The sequence below is a fragment of the Capsicum annuum genome, chromosome 10, assembly GCF_002878395.1.
Source record: "Capsicum annuum cultivar UCD-10X-F1 chromosome 10, UCD10Xv1.1, whole genome shotgun sequence".
Classification (NCBI taxonomy): Eukaryota; Viridiplantae; Streptophyta; class Magnoliopsida; order Solanales; family Solanaceae; genus Capsicum; species Capsicum annuum.
In genome coordinates this window covers 39,567,287-39,587,748 of record NC_061120.1, presented here as the reverse complement: position 1 = coordinate 39,587,748, position 20,462 = coordinate 39,567,287, and the positions used below count along the sequence as shown (strand labels likewise).

Sequence of the window (20,462 nt, the reverse complement as noted above, 5' to 3'; positions counted from 1 at the left end):
TAAAAAAAATGAAAAAATAGATAATGTTTGATAAAAAAAAAGAGAAAAATAAAGATTGAGACAAATGAATTAAAACATGAAAATAAAATTAAAGAAAAAAATAAAAAAGTGAAAATAATAAAAAATAGTATAATAAAATTAAAGAAAAAAAGTAAAAATAATAAAAAATAAAATTTAATTGACAAATAAATATGAAAAATATAAAAATTGTTATGAAATATAAAACAAAGAAGAAGAAGAATAGAGAGAGAAGAAAGGAGACTTATTTATTTCTCTTGAGGGATTCTTGATGAGTTTATTACAATGAAGAAAACCCTCTTTCTTTATAGGAAAAAATTAATCTTGGGGTTTCTAACTTTTCCATAAATAGACATTTACAATATATGGTAAAAGAGACATTCAATATATCTGGTAAAATAGACATTCAATATATATGGTAATATATTTATAATACTCCACCTTGAATGTCTAATTGATAGATAATGTGCCTCGTTAAAACTTTACTAGAAAAAACCCAGTGGAAAAAAAGTCTAGTGAAGGAAAAAGAGTACACATAATACGCATATAGACTGCCTCATTAAAAATCTTACAATGAAAATCCAGTGGGACAAAATCTCGTAAGGGAAAAAGAGTACAACGTGTATTAACTCCCTCTAATGAGAACATCTTTGAACCTTTGCATCCCAATCTTGTGCACCATCTTCTTGAAAGTTTTAGTTGGAAGAGACTTGGTGAATAAATCAGCCATACTGTCACTTGAACGAATCTGTTGTACATTAATATCACCATTCTTTTGGAGCTCATGTATATATAAAAGCTTTGGTGAAATGTGCTTCGTTCTATCTCCTTTGATGAATCCTTCCTTAAGTTGTGCTATGCATGCTGCATTATTTCCATATAAAATTATGAATACATTGTCACATTTAAAATCACATTTTTCTTGAATGAGATATATCATAGACCTCAATCATACACATTCTCGGCTTGTTTCATGAATAGAGATTATCTCAGCATTGTTCGATGAAGTGGCTAGATAGACTGTTTTGTATATCTCCAAGATATGGCAGTATCCCACATGTGAATTCATTACTTGCTTGAGACCGAGATTTATGCGGGTTAAGTAAATATTCAGCATAAGCATAATCAACAAGATCAGGACTGCACTCTTTAGAATAAAATAAGATTATGTGTTTAATCCCATTTTGATGTCTCCTAGTAGGAGAAGAATTATACCCCTCCTCCCCCGTTTAAAAAAGAATGACCTACTTTTCTTTTTAGTCTGTTTCAAAAAGAATGACCCCTTTCCATTTATGGCAATACTTTAATTTCTACTTTTCACATGGCATATTTAGGACCACAAGATTAAAGGGCATTTTTGTACATTTGACACAACTTTAATTTAAGGCCACAAGATTCAAAAGTCTTCTTTATTTTCTTAAACTTTGTGCCAAGTCAAAGCAGATCATTCTTTTTTAAACGGAGGGAGTACCTTGCTAACAAATTAATCGAAAAAGGCTATGTCATATCTTGTAGTATTTGTAAGATACATTAGTGTATCAATTGAACTAAGATATGATATTTCATAACCAAGGAGTTCCTCATTCTTTTTGTGAGGTCGGAATGAATCCTTCAATTATGCATGTTTTTCATTTAAGCAAATATTCTATTGCTTTAGAAAACTCTCCAAGAGTGTCAATAATTTTCAAGCTATAAGCTCATACAATATAAGGATTATAAATAAGTTTCCTAGAAACTTTTATATTCTTCAAATATTTTGAATCCTTAAACACGTTTTCATGTAAATTTTGTCAAGTAAAAATATTCAACATTTCATATGTGACATATTCAAGTGTCTGGACTGCAAATCAAATAAGTTTTATACTTACCAAGATGCATCCTTTCATGTCACTTGATAAATATTTCTACGTCAGTATGCTTAAATAAACGTAGAATTTAGATCCGTATAATCTTTTACATTATTTCATCAATATTGTATTAAAGATATTGCTGATGGTTTCTTATTTTGTATCGGTTCACAACGTGACATAACATTTTGAGATCTCATGACTTCATTATTTTTAGGTACCTGTACCTCTCATAAGGTTTCATGAAGTGTTATGTCGTAGGCTATTCAAGATCACATTTTCTTCTTATTATGATTATTTGCTCCTTATCCTTTTCAAGGATTATTTCATTTGGATCGATTGGTCTATCATGCTTCACGCATGCATAGACCTTGTCCTTCAGGGTCACAAAATAGGAGCACTTGCAGCTTAAATTTGATATGCTTTTGGCATTTGACTTGAATTATCTTTTGAATGAGGATCTGATGATAATTCCTAACATATTTCATAGCTGCTAATAATCTCCCCCTTATGTTAGAAAAATTAACACCCATCCTCCATCTTCTTTGAGGAATCCATCTTTGTGCATTATGGTATAGTTATTAATCGTATACCACACATCAAAATTATTAGATAGACAATGTATGGTTTATGACTCAGAACCAACTTTAAAGGGAGTTAATCATAATTTATTAGTTTGATGCATACAAGTGCTATTGTATATAATATTTCATATTTAAAACCAACACATGAAGTTTTGTTCTCCTTAGTAATGGTTTAGTTATTTATCGAATGCATTCAATGCCAAACCATTATCATCAAGATTGTCTTGATTACACAATCTGAAAGTTATGGTCTTAACTCAATTTTATTGAGCAAGCAACTTTATGAATGTCAAACGCAGGTTGACAATGAATGTATATGTTATCATCTTATTGATGCATCTTTTCAACATATCACATGATAGGTGAACAGGTCCATATTCACCTATATTTTTTAGATTTTAAGGGATCCAATCCCAATACTAGTTGGTCCAACCAACTTATCATGAGAACACACAATATTAAAAATAATGAAGAATTTTCTAATCTTTCAATATATGTTCACACATATTTGGGATGTCGCAATCGTTCATGTCAATTTATGAACTTTTATTCTAGAAAACTCCAAGTTTATCATGACATGTGCCTTTTTGCTTTAGTAAATTTTAGATTTACTATCACATGAATAAATTTTCGAGTTCACTACTTCAAAAGTAGATTTCAAAATAATTCTTTTCAGTTATTCTACCTCATTCGGAGGTGAGTTGTGATACCATCACAATCAAGTGCACGTTTGCATTATACTAAGCTTCTCATTCCCCATGAATGGAATATAATCGTGCCTTAAGCCTATCAAATTATGATATAGCTTATAGCCTCATTAAAATATTGCTACTTCACGAGTAAACTAAGGAATGCATATAATGTAAAGAACTTTTCTCCAACATATCTTTAATTATAATCACAATAAGTATGTGAAAATATCATCATATGTCTTCTTTCAGACATATTATGCACTGCTACCACATTCACTTCAAGAATAGAGCAAATTGTCAACTTTATGATTCATCATATATCGCTACCATATACATTTCATGGAGCATATCAATGGATATATTTCACCAAATACCCATTATTTTGCCTTAGCCATCATAATATCGTCAATATGGTGCATTGAAATTCAAACTCAACGTCTTATCCATATAAAGGCATCTTAGGCATAAATCGATGGGACTTGAACCCAACATATTATCATACCTTTTGATAATATTGTTCTTGAGGAATAAATTTAAAACATATATGAATCCAAATAAATTATTTTTCCTCAAATCCAACAATAATTATATTATTAGTAGCAAAAGACAGATAACATAAGAAATTACTAATTAGATTTATAATCTCACCTTGTTTGGTAGAGTCTCGTGCTGATAACGATTTATGAAATATAAAACAAAGAAAAAGAAGAATAGAGAGAAGAAAGGAGAATTTTTTATTTTTCTTGAGGGATTCTTGATGAGTTTATTACAATAAAGAAAACCCCCTTTTTTTTATAGGGAAAAATTAATCTTGAGTTTCTAACTTTTCCATAAATAGACATTTACTGTATATGGTAAAGTAGACATTCACTATATATGGTAATATATTTATAACAAAAATATATTTGATGTATAAAGGAGCAAAATGGTACTTGTACTATACTATAAAAGTAAGAAAGGTTATTATTTAAAGGGGAAAAGTCATCGTTTCCACCCCAAACTGTACACGAAAAGTCTAAGTCACACCTAAACTATAGTAGTGACCTATTACACACCTAAACTATAAAAAATGAAACTATTACCTCCCTATGACACCCATGCCCAAGTTCAATGAGTGGAGTGTACTTTACTCGCTCCATGTCACTTTCAGATCACTTTCCACGTCAAAAACAATTTTAAACATTATTTTTAAATAAAAATTTTCAAGTCATCTTCCTTACCCCATTCATCTCTCTCATCACCTCTAAAAGGTAGCTTCACCGACAAACGAATACAGTAACAAAGTATTAAGCAAATCAAGATTCAAAGGCTCCTTAGTAAGGATGAATCGTGAGATAGATAGAGGAAAAGAAAAAAGTGAAGGTTGCCAGAATTTTATTTTCCGACGAAAGTAAAAGTTTTTAACTGATACTTTTAGATCTTGGGATAAATTACAAAGATCTTCATAAGCTTATTCTTATTTATCACTTTTCTTTCTTCCAAATTACATCAAATTTCTCGATTTGACTAACCATTAATATTTCAATATCCACTGACAGTTACCGATATCTTCATTGGATTTGTGAAGATTAATTGATCTGATTTTCTAAAAATCTCATTCAAGACTGAATCTTTTTATATTCCCAGGTACAATCTTGAACTTTTCAACTCAAATGGTCTGTTTACATACCTCAATTCCTTTGAAAGGCCCTAAAATTCAGAATTCAACTAGTCCCTTTTTAAACAAGAAAATGCCTTCCAATAATTGTGAACAATCTAATTCTGTTATCATTGATGTAATGATTGTTGACACCTAATTTTGGCTCTCCCTTTTTTCTTTAATTACTTTTCCGATGCTTCTTGGCCCTAAATAACTCTTTGAAAATTAAATAATAAGATTCACATTTTTATCTCTATTTCTATAAAATTTTAAATAATAAAAGAGGATTTATTTTTCTATCATCTCATAAAATATCTTAATTAAATATTTTAATATCAAAATCACAAAATATCTTTTGATAATCGCATTCACATTTTTTTTTCAATTTTATTTTTATGTGATATTGTGATTATATACACATCTTTTGTTATATAAAATAAATATTTTATAATTTATTCTTATTTTTAAATATATTTTATTATATTCTTATTTTTTTACACACATAAATATATATTGTTAATATTAAATCACAAAAAGGTATCGAATTGAACACGTATACAAATTATGTCTATAATTTGTATACGTTAAACTAAAAAATATTTTTAGGATGTCAGGAAGCATCAATAAAAGTAATTTCAATAGAAAAGGAGTATCCAGACTAGCAATAATCCAATCTCATTTTTTATTTCACTCGAACCTGACTTTTTTTTTACCAAGAGCCCGATAATTAGCTCGAAACTCAGTACAATTCCTATATCCACTTTTCTATTCCACCTCAACAGATACAAGTTAACCTGATTCGTTAATTTATTTTAACTTCGAACGATCTTGAAATTTTTGGTTGTTTATATATATATATATATTAATTTATTTTATTTTTATTCGGACTGTTCCGATTAAAATTGGACGAATAAAAAATAGTCATTTTTTCAATCGACTCTTTATATTTACCCATATATATAAAATTTACAATTTTATTTTTTGTTCTTATATTGAAACATGGACCGTCAATCAAACGATCAGACGACCCATATTTCAATCAACAGAATAAACACAAGTACATCAGATTTCTTTTTATTTCACAGAAATTTTTCAACCACGCGTGATTCCTTTTTCTCAAGAGGTAGTGATACGTCTCTTTTCTTTTCCCAAAACAACAACAATGGCGAACTCCCTCTCCTCTTTTCTCCTTCCTCTCTCTTCTCATCTTCCCCAAACTTGAAACCCTAGCTGCGTCGTGGTAGCCATAGCTGCCACCCCTGCAAGATTTCCCTTATTTTTTAGCCATACCAACCCATGAATCCCTTCAAGATCAGAAAATCAGACCCAAATCGGTGCTTCAACAGAAACTTTATTTCAAATTCGCATTAAATGCACAAAATCATCCAAACTCGTGAAACCCTTTCAAGTTTTGAATGTCAAATACATACCTTTTGATTTGGCTGTTGGTTTCCTTGAATTTTTTTTGGTTTCAAATTCGGACTTTCAAGTTTGTATTCACATATAAATACCCAGGTTTTTACCTATTTAAGGACAAGTTTTTTATGAAGGAAAAAGGGAAAGTGGTTCACAAAAACATAACACACGATATCAGCTCCTATTCATCACACTCTTACTTTTTCATTATTTATGAGTCCTATTGAAGTCGAGTTTGAAGATCAAGTTCGTTGTCGGAATAATTGACAAAAAGCTCCTCGTTTGCTGCCCAACACAAGGTACGAATTTGCCCTTTCGTCTCACTTTCATCTTCCTTCTTTCATACCGCTTTGATTTCGTGAACATGTTGTGTTGGTTTAATTTAGACCAAAATTTAAGTTGTTGCCATTGATTCTAGAAAATAAATCTTTACGCGAATTTTGTCAAGTTTGTTAGCCATGGTATTTTCTTGAATTTTGGTAACTGAGTATAAATTTTTGATTCTATAAAATTATCTGATTTGTGACTATATGTTTTCATAATAGTGTGTCAATGACGTGGTTATTTCATTTCAGTATTTCAAAAAATCTCCTCTTGAATCGGATTTTCAAAGACAAGTGTAGTTCAATTAGTTTATTTCAAGTGTTGCCTTTGGTTATTCTATCCTAATTTCAAACCTAAAAATAAATATTAATCCGGTCTTTTATCTGTTATGCTTTGGTTGCACTTATGAATGATTTCATGGTTATGAAAATGATTATACTTTGACGCATTACTTCAATGACCACCGACTGATCTTTTCTTCCTTCCATTATACAGTTCTAGCTTACTATTAGTTTTTATCCTCTTTTGTTGTTTGTATTTGGGTAATCCATGTAAGATATCATGTGTCCCACCAAACGTCATCTCTGGCGATTCAATGTTAAGAATCTTTTCCAACTATAGGGTTTAAAATTTTGAGTTTTAAGAGGGCTTAGGTGAATTTAGATTGACTAGCATTTGTGACTAATTTCAAGCTGAGTCTCAAATGAAATAAATCTTGAGTTTGAATATGTGAACCCTTACTTATCTCCACTGTCCTTTGATCTATTTTGCTGGCAACTTTAAGAAATATTGTTTGCCTTAGTTCGATTTTGATAATGAGTTCTTACTAATGTGGTAATCTACCCGTGAATTTGGTAACTAGAATTCTAATGTCATGGCTTTCCCAACCCCTTTCTGTACAATCGATTGCATATTTTATGTGGTTTTAAAATGGTGAATGGATTTGTATTCACAACATCTAAATCGAACTTTGCTTGTGTCAAAATATGCATATACATAGTCAATTTCTTTGCTAAAGATACGAAGATTTTCGTGAACATAGTTTTCCAGCTTTCCCTTTTTAAAACAATTATTTCTTACATGCATGGAAAATATTATTGAACCAGCAGATACATTATGTGCCCGTAAATTAGTAAGCGAGAGAAACATGTAATCTGATTGCTAATAGTCATTTTATTTATTTATAGCATCTCGTTTTATTCTTTTTGACCTACTTTGTTTGTATTAATTATCGTGATGGAGTTTTATACATAATATACTTCTCTGAGAGTCCCAAAAGGTTGGGCTATTGCATGCATATTAACATCTGGGGGTGTTTTCCATTTGAGATTGGGTTTAGCTAAATTATATGGGGTATAAACATTCACATGATTGAAGTGTATGTCATGATTCTGTGTTCTCTGTTTAGTCAAGTGGCCGAGTTCATGAGAAGAAACAAATAGCGTGATCTAATCCTAGTAACTCTTGTTTAATAATTCTCTGATTTCCATTCTTACCTTATTAAATTATTTAATCTTTTCCAATCCTTATCTTTATTTTTCATGTGAATTCGGGAATTAGAGTTTCGATTGAAACTCCATTTTGACCCGAAGATCGAGTCAACAACCATAGGACAAGAGCTTGAAGGTCTACGTCGCTAGGAGTTACTCGCTTTAACAAGAACTTACAGTATATAGCCCCTTACCTTCTTTATGTTATCATTCATCTTGCTTACTAACCTTGTATTACTTTGAATAGTTTTGTATGTGGCTTTGCTTGAAATTGATTAACTTTACTTTGCTTATTTTCATTTAAATTCTGAATCCCTTAGCGTTGATTTTGTTATGCCTATTGCTTATTCATTGAGCGTCCGTAGACATAACAAAAATATATGATTAACCACTTATTTTACAATTTTGTATTTGTTAATCACCCTTCTTTTTTTAAAATAAATGGAAAACTTTGTTTTAAGTGCAATTTCAAATTAAGAAAGAATGCGTTTTTGAAAATGATTAAAATGGTTTGTGATAGCCTTCGTTTTCCAAATTATTAATCAGTGAGTTTTATCATCTAAATCAAATATTTTAAATAAGTCGCTAAAGGACTTTAACTGGCCAAACCCTTTTAAATTTTGCAAATACCTAAACAATTTCAAAATGCGATTTTCATTGACTACTCTCCACATTTATTTTCTAAGTTTATTTTAAATTTTCAGACTCTAAAACCTCCAAAACACAAGGTGCATATAAATACACTCTATCATATGCGACATGTTGTTATTGCTACTTTTATTTATTTATTTTCTTAAAACGAAATTATTATTTTCATTATCCACACTTTATTTCAACTATATAGTTATAGGTGTATTTTTATTACCTTTATTTTTGTCTACTTTTAGTTATTTACAAATAATTGGATAATAACATGATTGCTCATATTTTAAGAGTGCATAAGTCTAGTTTACTCAAAAACTAATACGTTAACATATTTTGATATATTTTTATTTTTGCGAAAAATGCATTTGCATAAATTTACTCTCAAAATAAATAATTTTTCATATTTTTTGAAGCCGACATGATAACTTATAAATAAATAAATAAATTTTTACACGTTATATTTTCCCTTACACCATAAGTGATTCCTTTACGAACTTAACTTTATATGCCACTAGACTTTATATTCTTATAAAACTATAAATCTTTAAATTTTCTATTATGTATATACTAATATTAAATTCTCTCTCTTCATTCTAACATCTCTTTGAAACATGCGTGTGTATTTTGATAATAAATTATGTTACTTTTTGCATATCGTAAAATGTATATTTATGTACCTTGTGTGTTTTCTTTGAACTTAATAAACATATGCGTAGTTATCACTATTTTGCAAATGATGAAAAAAAATAAATCTTTCCCAAATGTTTTTCTAAAGCTAAGTTTAAGGACTATCTTTGGATAGGCTCTGAGGGGTGTTTAATACCTTCCCCTCGAGTAACCAAAACCCTTACTTAGAATTTCAGTGGTTTTCGCAAATTAAAAACAGTTTTCCTAATTTTCCTAAAAAGTTAGATGGCGACTCGAAAACTAACCAAATAATTTTTTCAAAAACCAGTAAGCGTCACTATGACCATCATATGTTGTGTGCTGTTTCGGCCGGTTCGAAATGGGGAGCAACAGTGATCTTGATTGCCGTGGTTAGTGCATCTGGGATTTTGTTTTATCCTTATGTGAACCTTGTGGTGCATCAACTGTTTGTATTTTTCAGAGAAATGGCTTATGTGTTGAAAGATAAAATTTTGCGGTAGCAGGTACAGGAAGAGGAAGATAAAAGGGAAAGGGAAAGTTTCATTGCCAATTGTAAGGCGTCATTAGAATTTAGTAGTGTTGTAGGTGCGACTTTGTGGTGGTTTTTGTAACTTTGGATGTTAACAATGGTGATATTGTGATTCCGATGGCAATTTTAGTAGTGGATGTTGAATTTTATGGTGGTTGTTTGTGATACCAATGGTTGTATTGTGATTCCGATAATGAAATCTATGGTGGATTCTTAAAATTATTATGGTGAAGATTTGAGTTTGATGGTGATGGTGTCAATGGTGGTGTTGTAATGTTGATTTTGGTGAAGAAGAAGCAATTGAAGAATGTGGGACCCATATGTTAAAATGAATAAATAAATAAATTTAATTTTATTAATATTTTTTCAATTGAAAAAATAAAAAAAATAATTTATCAACATTTAATTATCAATTCTTCAAACAAATGATCTTCAATTTCGATTTTGAAAGATAAATTTGGGAATTAGGGTTTTTAGTTTCCAACCCCAAATTGGCTTAGATCCGTTGGACATTAAAAGTGCTGTAGTTTTAATGTTTTTAGCGGTTTATTTTTGTTATTCAAAAGGCTAGATATGCTTAAAATAAGTGTAAGAAATGTGACTTACAATGAGTGTCGTGGAGAGGTGATAATTTTTTTTTTTTTTTTTTTTAATAATTTAGGTGTGTAATGGTTAACTCACTGATGTTATAATTTAGGTGTGTAATAGTTTATAGCTTGAAATAAAAACAATGACTTTTCCTTATTTAAAGACACGGTTCTATGCATCTAATTTCCTGGTCTACATTCCTAGCAAACCCGATATCATTTTGGATCGGCGATTTATCTTCTCCTTTTATCTCCTTCCCTAAACACAAGTCTAACCTTAATCCAATTTTAAGAAAAGCAACCAAATTTTGGGATTCTGAGGAAACGATTATTCCTTATCTTGGCTGAGCTGGTCATTCAGAAAAAAATACGTTCAGGTTTTTCTCTATTTTCTTTCGACTATTTCTTCCTCTTTTATGGTGAATTGTTTTTGGGCTATTTTCTTCATGTATTTAATGCTAAGTTTTATACAATCTATGTGGTTGAACTCTGCTACAAAGGAGAAATTGTTCTCTTATACATTCACTATATACTACGCTCTCTGCTTCAATAGAATGGTATGTTTTTATGGTACTAAGATTTATTTTGTTTGATGATTGAATTGGAATATGAAGAAATGATGTGTGAAAAATGTGGTTCAGCTCAAAGATTCTCTGTTTGTATCTCTGGTGTTTGTCTTATTATTTTTTAATCGTGGTATTGCTTTAGCTAGATTACATACACCTCGATTGTATTTGAAAATGGCTAAACCGTTATGACTATGAAACCATCGAGCACTGCTTGTTGTTTTCCCAAAAAGATTTCTCGTTAACATTGGATCAATTAAAAATTAATGCTTACATCGTAGGCCCACCTCTGGCAAAAAGAGGATCTTAGCCACACTATGGAAGTTTCATAATGGGTGGTTGAGATGGGGATGAGGAGGGATGTGTCTGTTTTTGAGAATCAATTGGGATTCATGCCGGAGCAATCAATAACAGAAGCAATTCGTCTTTGAGGAGACTGGTGGTGAAATATAGGGAATGGAAGAGGGGTTTGCATATGGTGTTCATTGACCTTGAAAATGCTAATGACAAATTGTTGAGGGAAATCCTTTAGAGATTCTCGGAGGCTAGAGAGGTATCAATGGCTTACATTAGGGACATGAAGGACATGCATGATGGAGCCAAGAGTAGTGTTGAAACAGTGGGAGGAGACTCGAAACACTTCCTTGTTGGTCGTTGCTTTTCGACGGGTTTAGGCTTGGTGGTGTCTGTCGTACTATTAGCTTTATTCTTGTAGTTTCTTTCCTTTGATATCTACCATCAACTTCTGTTTAATGTGTCTTAGTTATCACACTATTTTGTTGTTGTTAATGTTCCTTTTCTGAATGTTCTACACTGTTTTCCTTATTAGTTGCTATGTTTTCTTTACTCTCATTTTTCCTTTTAATAACTACTTTGATTTGTTGCAAATGAGCTGAGTGTCCTTTGGAAACACCCTATCTACCTCCGTGAGGTAGGGGTAGGGTCTATGTATATTCTCCCTCCCAATACCCTGCTTGTGGGGTTTCATCGGGTACGTTGTCGTTGATGAATGTTAGCTTCAAAGTTATCATGACATGTCTAAGCGAGCAAACTGAGCTAAGTCAAGCCAATCCAAAGTTTGACCAATAGCTAAGTCAAGTTGAGCTGAGCTAAAAGACAGGCATTTTGAGCCCCAAACCGGCTTGGTTTGTTGTGGAGGCAACTGAGATGATACTTGACATTACTGTGGTACACCTGCTAAGCAGGATTGGCCTTACTGTTGCATATATTTCATACCTAATGTTTGTTATCCTAGGAATTTGTTTTTATGCTGGTTATTAATATGTTCCCACTTATAATGATGTCCTTGACTCTACAAATGGATTCCGAAGCTAATGAAATGCAACACAAACAAGAAAGCTTGAGAACAAGATGGGACACCTTCCCTGGACGAGGTTTTTGCTGACCTTGTTGAGCAGATTAAGTTGGGGAACCAGGCAAACAATGTTTTTGATAAGAAAACTTGGAATTACATACGTGATGAATTTAAGACAGACAAGTAAGTCACTATGAAGGGCTGGAAAAATCTGCTGGGATTGATATCTCATTTAAAGTAGTAAGTAGCAACTTGGCTCCTCCATCAACTCCTTTGCATAGTGCTGCTACTACACAACAAACTACAACGACTGTAGCTGGTAAAAAGAGAAAGTTTCCATCAGATATAATTCCTGCTTCAGGCCAGAACTGCAGGGATAAAGAGACAAATGATGCTATGGCAGAAGCAATGCGGGCGATGATTGCTGCTTCGAAGTGTCAGACAGTTTTAATGCCTCAAGTTGATGGAAGATTTACAATCCGTAAATGTATTAAAGCTTTGGATGTGATAGAAGGCATTCCGGACAATCTTTACCATGCAGCTTTAGATTTATTCGAGAATCCCAGTCTAAGGGAGATGTTCCTTTGTCTTAACAACAGCAGCATACAGCTGACAGCGTGACACGGTTGCAGGGAAAATGTGCTAATCTTGCTTCATTTATCTAGCCCTACCCCTAGTTTACAAATTTAGTGACTGTACCCATTTTATCTAGGAAAATTTTGTTGAAAAATGGATACATATATTCCTATGGCCTGCTTCTTGTTACCAGCATGGGACAGGTATATAGATTGTAATTAAGGTAGTTGCATACATTTGGAGTTTTGGTCGAGGCATTGGTGGGTACTTCCTAGGTAAACTACGGGTTTACATGTTCGTAGTGCCTAAGCAGGTTGGCGATTCTATTTTCTCTTGCAAAGAATGTTTTGAATGGGAAGCCTTTTCTACTTTTGAGTGATTTGTTAGCAACGGCATGCATTTCATTTCATTCGTTACAGGGACATGATTTTGCAACAAAGGCCTTCCACAGTACAACCTCCTTAAATTATTACTCGTTAAATTAATACTCTATAAAAAAATATTTTCTCCGGTCTCGACTTGCCAGCGGAAAATAATCACTGAATTTTGATAAGATAATAAGTAAATATATTTACGGAAGACCCCTATAAAATTACATGGTCCCATTAATATTATAAATTAGTAATTCTTTAAAATTACACAAATATCTAAATAATTTAGTGAATTATGATTCTGTTTTTTTTTTTTTTTAAAATCTAAATTTAGTTGAAGCTCATCTCTAATTTTTCTTATTGCATCTAAAAATTCCAGTGTTGTCTTCTCGAACTGTTCCAAAAAATTGTGAAGAGTTCCAAATACAGTTAGTGCTTTCTTGTGTGTAACTGATCAATTTCTTTTATGGATCCTTATACTTATTTGAGTTTGCAAAATGGACACCTCTACTTAGTCTTTTATCATTTGGATCTCTTAACCCATCAAAACACAAGATTTTTAATCAATGATATTAAATAAAAAATAAAACAATAAACTTTTAAATTATTTTTTAAAATAAAATTTATCTTCACCATTGTTTAAAAATTAAAAATAGCAAGCCAATAAAACTTTTTTTTATCTTCCAGCGATACCACCCATCCGACAACCACCATCTTTAACAAACAAAAAAATTGCTATCTAAATCTAAATATCACAAAAATAAAAAACTTAAACAACGAAGAGATGAAATTTTGACTTGAGATTTTGCCATATATCATATAATCAAAAACTTCAACAACAAAAAAATTACGATTTATATTCTATCATATAATCAAACATATGTAAAACAGAGGGGGAACAAGAAGAACTTGAATAGTACGCTGTTTTGATTAATACTGGCCGAATCGAGAGTAGTGTTTTTTCAGAGAGTAGATGAAAATAATAGATTTAGCACATTGAATTACGATTTTTGGCTTGAAAGCTTTTTCTATTTCAATTGAAAGAGAGAGAAAGTTGGGGGTGGGCTGGAGAAGAGTTAGGGAGGGTGAGGTAAGAAGATGAACAAGAAGTGTGGAGAAGAAAAAGGTACGAAGGGAGGGGGTAGAGAGATAGGAGTGGGGAAGGGAGAAGTTCGGCTGATTGGTGGTCGTGGTGCTGCATGGGGGTAGGGGACGGGGATGAGGATGGTGGGGGAGGGGTGGGAGGAAGGTTGGATGGTGTGGTGGTGTTGGTGCTGCGTGAGGGTTGGTGGTGGTGCTGCGTGGGGGTTGGGGACGGGGATAGTGGAGGGTGGTGGTTTTTTTTTTTTTTTTTAAATTTTGTCCCTTTTTAAATTTATTATTTTTAAAATGAAAAATATTGATTAACTCACTTAAAAATACGTGTTTGCATGCGTTTTCTAACTTAATAATTTAATGCCACATATACGTCAAGAAGATTTAAAATATTATGTTTTAATGGGTTAAAAGATTCCGATGACAAAAAGATATGTAGAAGTGTCCATCTGATCATTTCGCCTTCTAAATATTACTCGAAATTGCCCAATTTTTACATTTTCGGTAATTACTACATACATTTATTAACTCTCTATTACGATTTCTCTCTAAGACCCATTTACCGCACGCATTCATCTCTCTTACCTTCATTATTTTCTGCCTTTTCCTCCTTTTCCCCAAAATTCTCTGCAATTTCTACGATTTGAGCTTTAAAATAGGTACATTTCTTTTTTTTTTTTTTGATTATTTGTTGTTATTAATTAAAGTATGTTCGTTTTTCTTCGGTTTGAGCTTCAAGTTAGATTTCTAAAATATCGATTTGGTAGATTATTTTGTGTTGTTAATGTTCATTTAGCTCCGATTTGAGCTTTCTCGTAGTCATGTTCATTATTATTTGTTGATTATTTGATGTTATTAATATGTATTTTGCTTCGATTTTCGGTTCATTTGGCTACTTTTTATAGTTCAAATTTGTTCCTTCTGAGTTAAATCCTAGTTTTTTTTTTTTTGGATATTTTGTTCTTTCTATTATAATACATTGTAGGTTAAATTATCTACTTAGATGCATCTGATTTAAATGTAGTTTGATTGTTTAGCTTATCTACTTACAGTAGGTTGGACTGTGTTGTCTCTGTATATAATCATTTTTCTTTTAGTGTATTTCTTGAAGTTTATGCATTTCAAACATGTTCGTCGTGCACTTGGCGATGCTTTTGGGAAGGGGATAAAGGTGGATGTGGTGACAATACAAATTGCTGCTGGTGATGCACTTGCTGGCATTATATCAGTTACGAGTGCAACCGTGATCCTATGAAAAATAAAACTTCAAGAGTTATTGATCCCATTCCAATTGGAAGTGCAAGTCCAAGTCCAATGTTGATATGCATCAATAAGACATTATATCTGTTGCGAGTGGCACACCTTTTTTACCAGCAAAAAAGATTTCTAAACTCTGTTTCGTTTAAGAAACAGACTTCCAAGCTGATTAAAGTAGTGCCGATTAGTAGTGATGGTCCAAAGGTCGAACCGTATTGCACTCGTGTAACACACTTTCAATCAAAAAGTCTTGCTAGAAAAGAACCTATGCTGGGGAAGAACAAAAGCGACAAAAGTATTGAAAAAGATGAAGGTTTAGAAGCTACTCCAAAAAAGAAAAAAAAACAAGAAAATCTAAAGATGTGGTAAAGGTAGTTTTTTGGATTCAGCTAAAGTGTCACATTTATTTGGTATGTATATGTGCTGTATCTTGGTTTAACAATTTGTAACTATCATGATCCAATTTCTTTGATCATGATGACGCCTATTTTAACTCACTGGTAGGAAAGCCAAATCCATAGTCCAAAACGGCTAGTAACGAACCATCAAACATATAAAGAAAAGAATTGCGAAATAGATAAAATAAAGAAGCGATCACATAATATAATCCCAAACTCCTGCTGGTATCAGTACAAGAGCCTCTACTATAATAAGAGTACAACGAAGAAACTCAAAGGGAATTACACTGATACAACTTATCCCCGAATACAACATAGAGACTAGTTTAATACATAGGAGAGAGATAAGCAATACTTCAAATGTCAGGAGCTCACTCTAAGTCTCCAAACCATGGATTCTCCGCACGACGTACACATCAATAGCGATAACCCGTACTATGATTTTCAGGCTGCAGAAGTGTAGTATGAGTACTAACTGAATGGTACTCAATAAGCAACTTCCAACTGACCTCCAAAGATAAAGCAGATATATGGATCATATAAACATAATGTAAACTACACCCACGAGTCCAGAAATCATATAATAAGCCAATGAGATAATAAGGAACCACTATCCTATTTATGTCCAAGAGTCTAACATAATAAGACTAAGGAAGTGTCGAGGATAAATTATCCTATTCCAGCCACACTTAGAAATCTCAACACTATACCGTATATCCCTGGCTAATATACGAATAAAGGATGAAGGAAGATTATATATACACACACACACACACACAAGTCCAAAGAATGAATATACAATATGAACAATTGAAAGAAGGGATATACGGTAGTACCATAGCTACATACAACTAGATATACATATATATAGATATAAGGTCAACTCGAAGTGTAACCTAGATCATCATATCTTCATTTTAAGGCTTCATTTTAATCCTATCAGGATTTAGTACTAACTTACTCAGGGTTTCTAATCCATATATCACATCATGAATTTATCATGCATAATAATAAAATTGTAAGATAAAAGAGGCCAAAATCATACGCCAAGTCTCGATATCAAATCAATGACCAATCTGTCATAAGGTAGACATAACAATAATTATAATAATGATAATAACAATATCAATAACAACTTGAGTAACCGACTATTCAGGACAACCAAATACTTAGCCGAGCCTATGCATGCCCCTACCTCGGAAGGTTCAGTCAGCATACAATAACACAAGGCAAAGTCATCACCCATATCTATGTAGCCGTCCCATACTGGATGATATACATAGGTGCATATTGGTGATAGGCAATACATATGCAAGAATGAATACAACATAATCCATAATACCATAATCATCATCATGATAACTATCATCATCATAATCAACCTCCGGCCCTGTCGGGTATATAATCATCATAACATCCTTCAACCTTGTCGGGTATAAATATCATCATCACAATATCCTCTGGTTTTTTCGAGTATCAACACATCATCATAATATCCTTCAGCCTTACTGGGTATTAATATCATCATCACAATATCCTCCGGCCTTGTCAGGTATCATCAAATCATCATAATATCCTTCGGCCTTGCAGGTATCAATATTATCATCGTAATATCCAAATCAAAGTCACATAATAGAGAGCAAGCCCCACAAGGGTTAAAGTAAAGTGCAAGTACCACGAGGATTAAAGTAAATGACAAGCCCCACGAGGGCTAAAGTAAATAGATATGAAAAGAGATGCAAGGTGGATTATATTTCCTTAATTTATCACTCATCATCAATATCACCTTATTAATAAGAATATGTAAATAATAGGTGCACGGAATCAAGTCGTGGCTAAAAAGAGTATAAATTCATAAGTCTATTGCTCGGAGTGATATTTGGGACTGAATCATTATGAAGTGTAGAAAGGGGTCGAAATATCTCACGACTGGAGTAATTAATAGTGTCAAATCAAGGAATAGAATATACATCGGTCAAATATTTAAACATCATTATTAACCTCTTTTATATTTAAGTTATCCATTAAGTTAGACAATTATTATTGTAGAGAATTCCATTTTAAAGGTGAAAAGTGAGTTTTAAACCTTATTTAGGAAAACAATGATAGGGTCATATTTCAGCTAGGATAACATCAATTACCAATGTAACAATCATGAATGTATTGAATCTATGCATGGGATCGCAAGTATTCAACCATTGAAATCATAAACATCACACCGCATCTTCCCCCGTCCCAAATCGAAGAGACATACATATAAACACACACACACATATATATATATATATTCATAAACTACAATCGTATCATCTACAAGGGTAATTACTTCCCGGATATCCAGTTCATATCATAACATGGCCCTTAGCCCAATAATGTTTTCGAAATAACCATAACATCATAATCACAGCCTTAGTCTCACATACATATCCGGAACTCATATCAATAATCATGTATATAAATCATCTTATATCTATAAGCCATAGAGTATTCGCGAGGCATAACATCTCTATAAGCTATTAAGCATATCTTTAATCATCTCACATATAAGAGGCATTTCACATCTAGAAGGCATAATATTAGTAAGCATCCCGCCTCTATAGGTAATATATCATGATTATGAGGAATATCATCTCTAAAGGCCATTTGTCATATCTAAGAGGAATTAGCATCTCTATAGGTCAAATATCAAGTCTAAGAGGAAATAACATCTTTATGGGCCAAATATCACTTCCATAAGGAATATCATAGCCATAACTGATAAGTCATAATTCCGGAGAACAGCATCGCAATTTACCAAGTCACAAGGTAAGATTATTCTAAAGGATCTCTAATCTCAACTAGGCCCAACATTCGCAACTAAGTCCACAATAGCTAACACGAGTCTTGACCTAAGTGAGCCGGACGATCCCACTTCTAATCCTCAATTTTCACATTTAGGCAACTTATACCTCAGATTAGGATAAGGTATCTAGTTCAATTTCTAGATGTCAAAGTAAGCCATAACCAATTCTAAAATAGGAATTTCGACTAGAAACATGGGCATTTAAGTCTATTCTACCCAAATTACTATTTCAAGATCACTAGACTAACTCAATTAAGGTTAATTGTTCTAACCATGATTCTAACACTTAAACCATATCCCAAACCTAGCATTATATCATATCCATGCTACAAATTAGTCCAATATAGGGAGAGGACAATGGATTTCAAAAAGGGTAATCCACATTTCAACTTACGGGTAAAAACCCTCTTCTAATTCTCAAACTCCAAGAGTTAATAATAAGTCATCCTATGCATAATCAAACTTAACACTTACATTCATACTTAATATATATCACACGTCATTTACAAAGAAGAGTAGATAGAAGCCTATCTCAAAGCTGAATCGCAAAACCTTACATCATTCACAATACGTCTATCTTCACTTCACAATCCCCAAAATGCTATCACACTATCAAAATAGTAATCTACTTATCAATACGAGTCTAAAGATACCCATATTGTACTATTGTGCTTCGGATCCAAAAATGATATTAAAAATCCCAAGTGGGTCCCATGTATGGAAAACACATTTTCAAGGTTAACCCAATGTTCATACATGAACAAGGAATCATAATCCTCAAGAAATAGGTGCAACCCAAGCAAATTTTGGGCTAAAATCAAGCCCTAAGTGAATTTTGGGGTCTTGGGTCAAGAGCTAAGATTTCATCCAAAAAATGATGAAATCTTACCTTAATTTGGATGATAATCGCGATAAAATATGTTTAGCAAGCTCCTAAGTCCCCCACAAAGATTAATTTTGATTTTAGCATACCCATTTAGGTTTTTTGGCTCTCGAGGGTGAGGAGAAAATGACCCAATTTGCGACCATGGGGTCTATTTATAGGCCCCAGGAAAGGAGAAGTAGAGATCGCCCTCAATGGGCCATGATCGTACAAGGTCGATCACCATAGGGCGCGCACTGTGATCCGCTATCTTTTGCCATCACAGATGACAGCTGAAACTTGGAATTTTTCCAAGTTTCAACGGCCAATGCCTTAGGACTCATTTGAAATTTAATTTTGCCAAACGAACTATGTAACCCCACTAAATTCAACATTCTAGATGCATTGGCAAAGTCATATTTTCAATCCGAGGTCATTTTGACCAAATATGGGTCCCATACCTACATTTCCAAATTTTCAATTTTCTGACCGATAGTTTGAAATGAGCTTGGGTGCATTGGGCCAAAACTAAAGGTTTACCTAGCCTAAAATCAATATTCCGGAGCTATTGGCGTAGTCAAAATTTGCATTTGAGATCATTTTGCTGAAGTATTTTTCCGGTGGCCATTTGGAACTAGCGAGGACTTCTAAACATGGAATTGGTTCTAAAAACAAAATGAACTGCCCGATAATCGAACAATCAATCCCAACAAGTCATAAATGATTTAGGGTAGCTTTGGAGAAGCCCTAACAATGAAGAT

At 32.6% G+C, this 20,462-nt stretch overlaps 1 pseudogene; it reads left to right on the top strand.

The window, feature by feature from the left end:
• Positions 1-11,544: 11,544 nt before the first annotated feature.
• On the top strand, positions 11,545-13,255 carry LOC107845834 (annotated as a pseudogene).
• Positions 13,256-20,462: the final 7,207 nt, after the last annotated feature.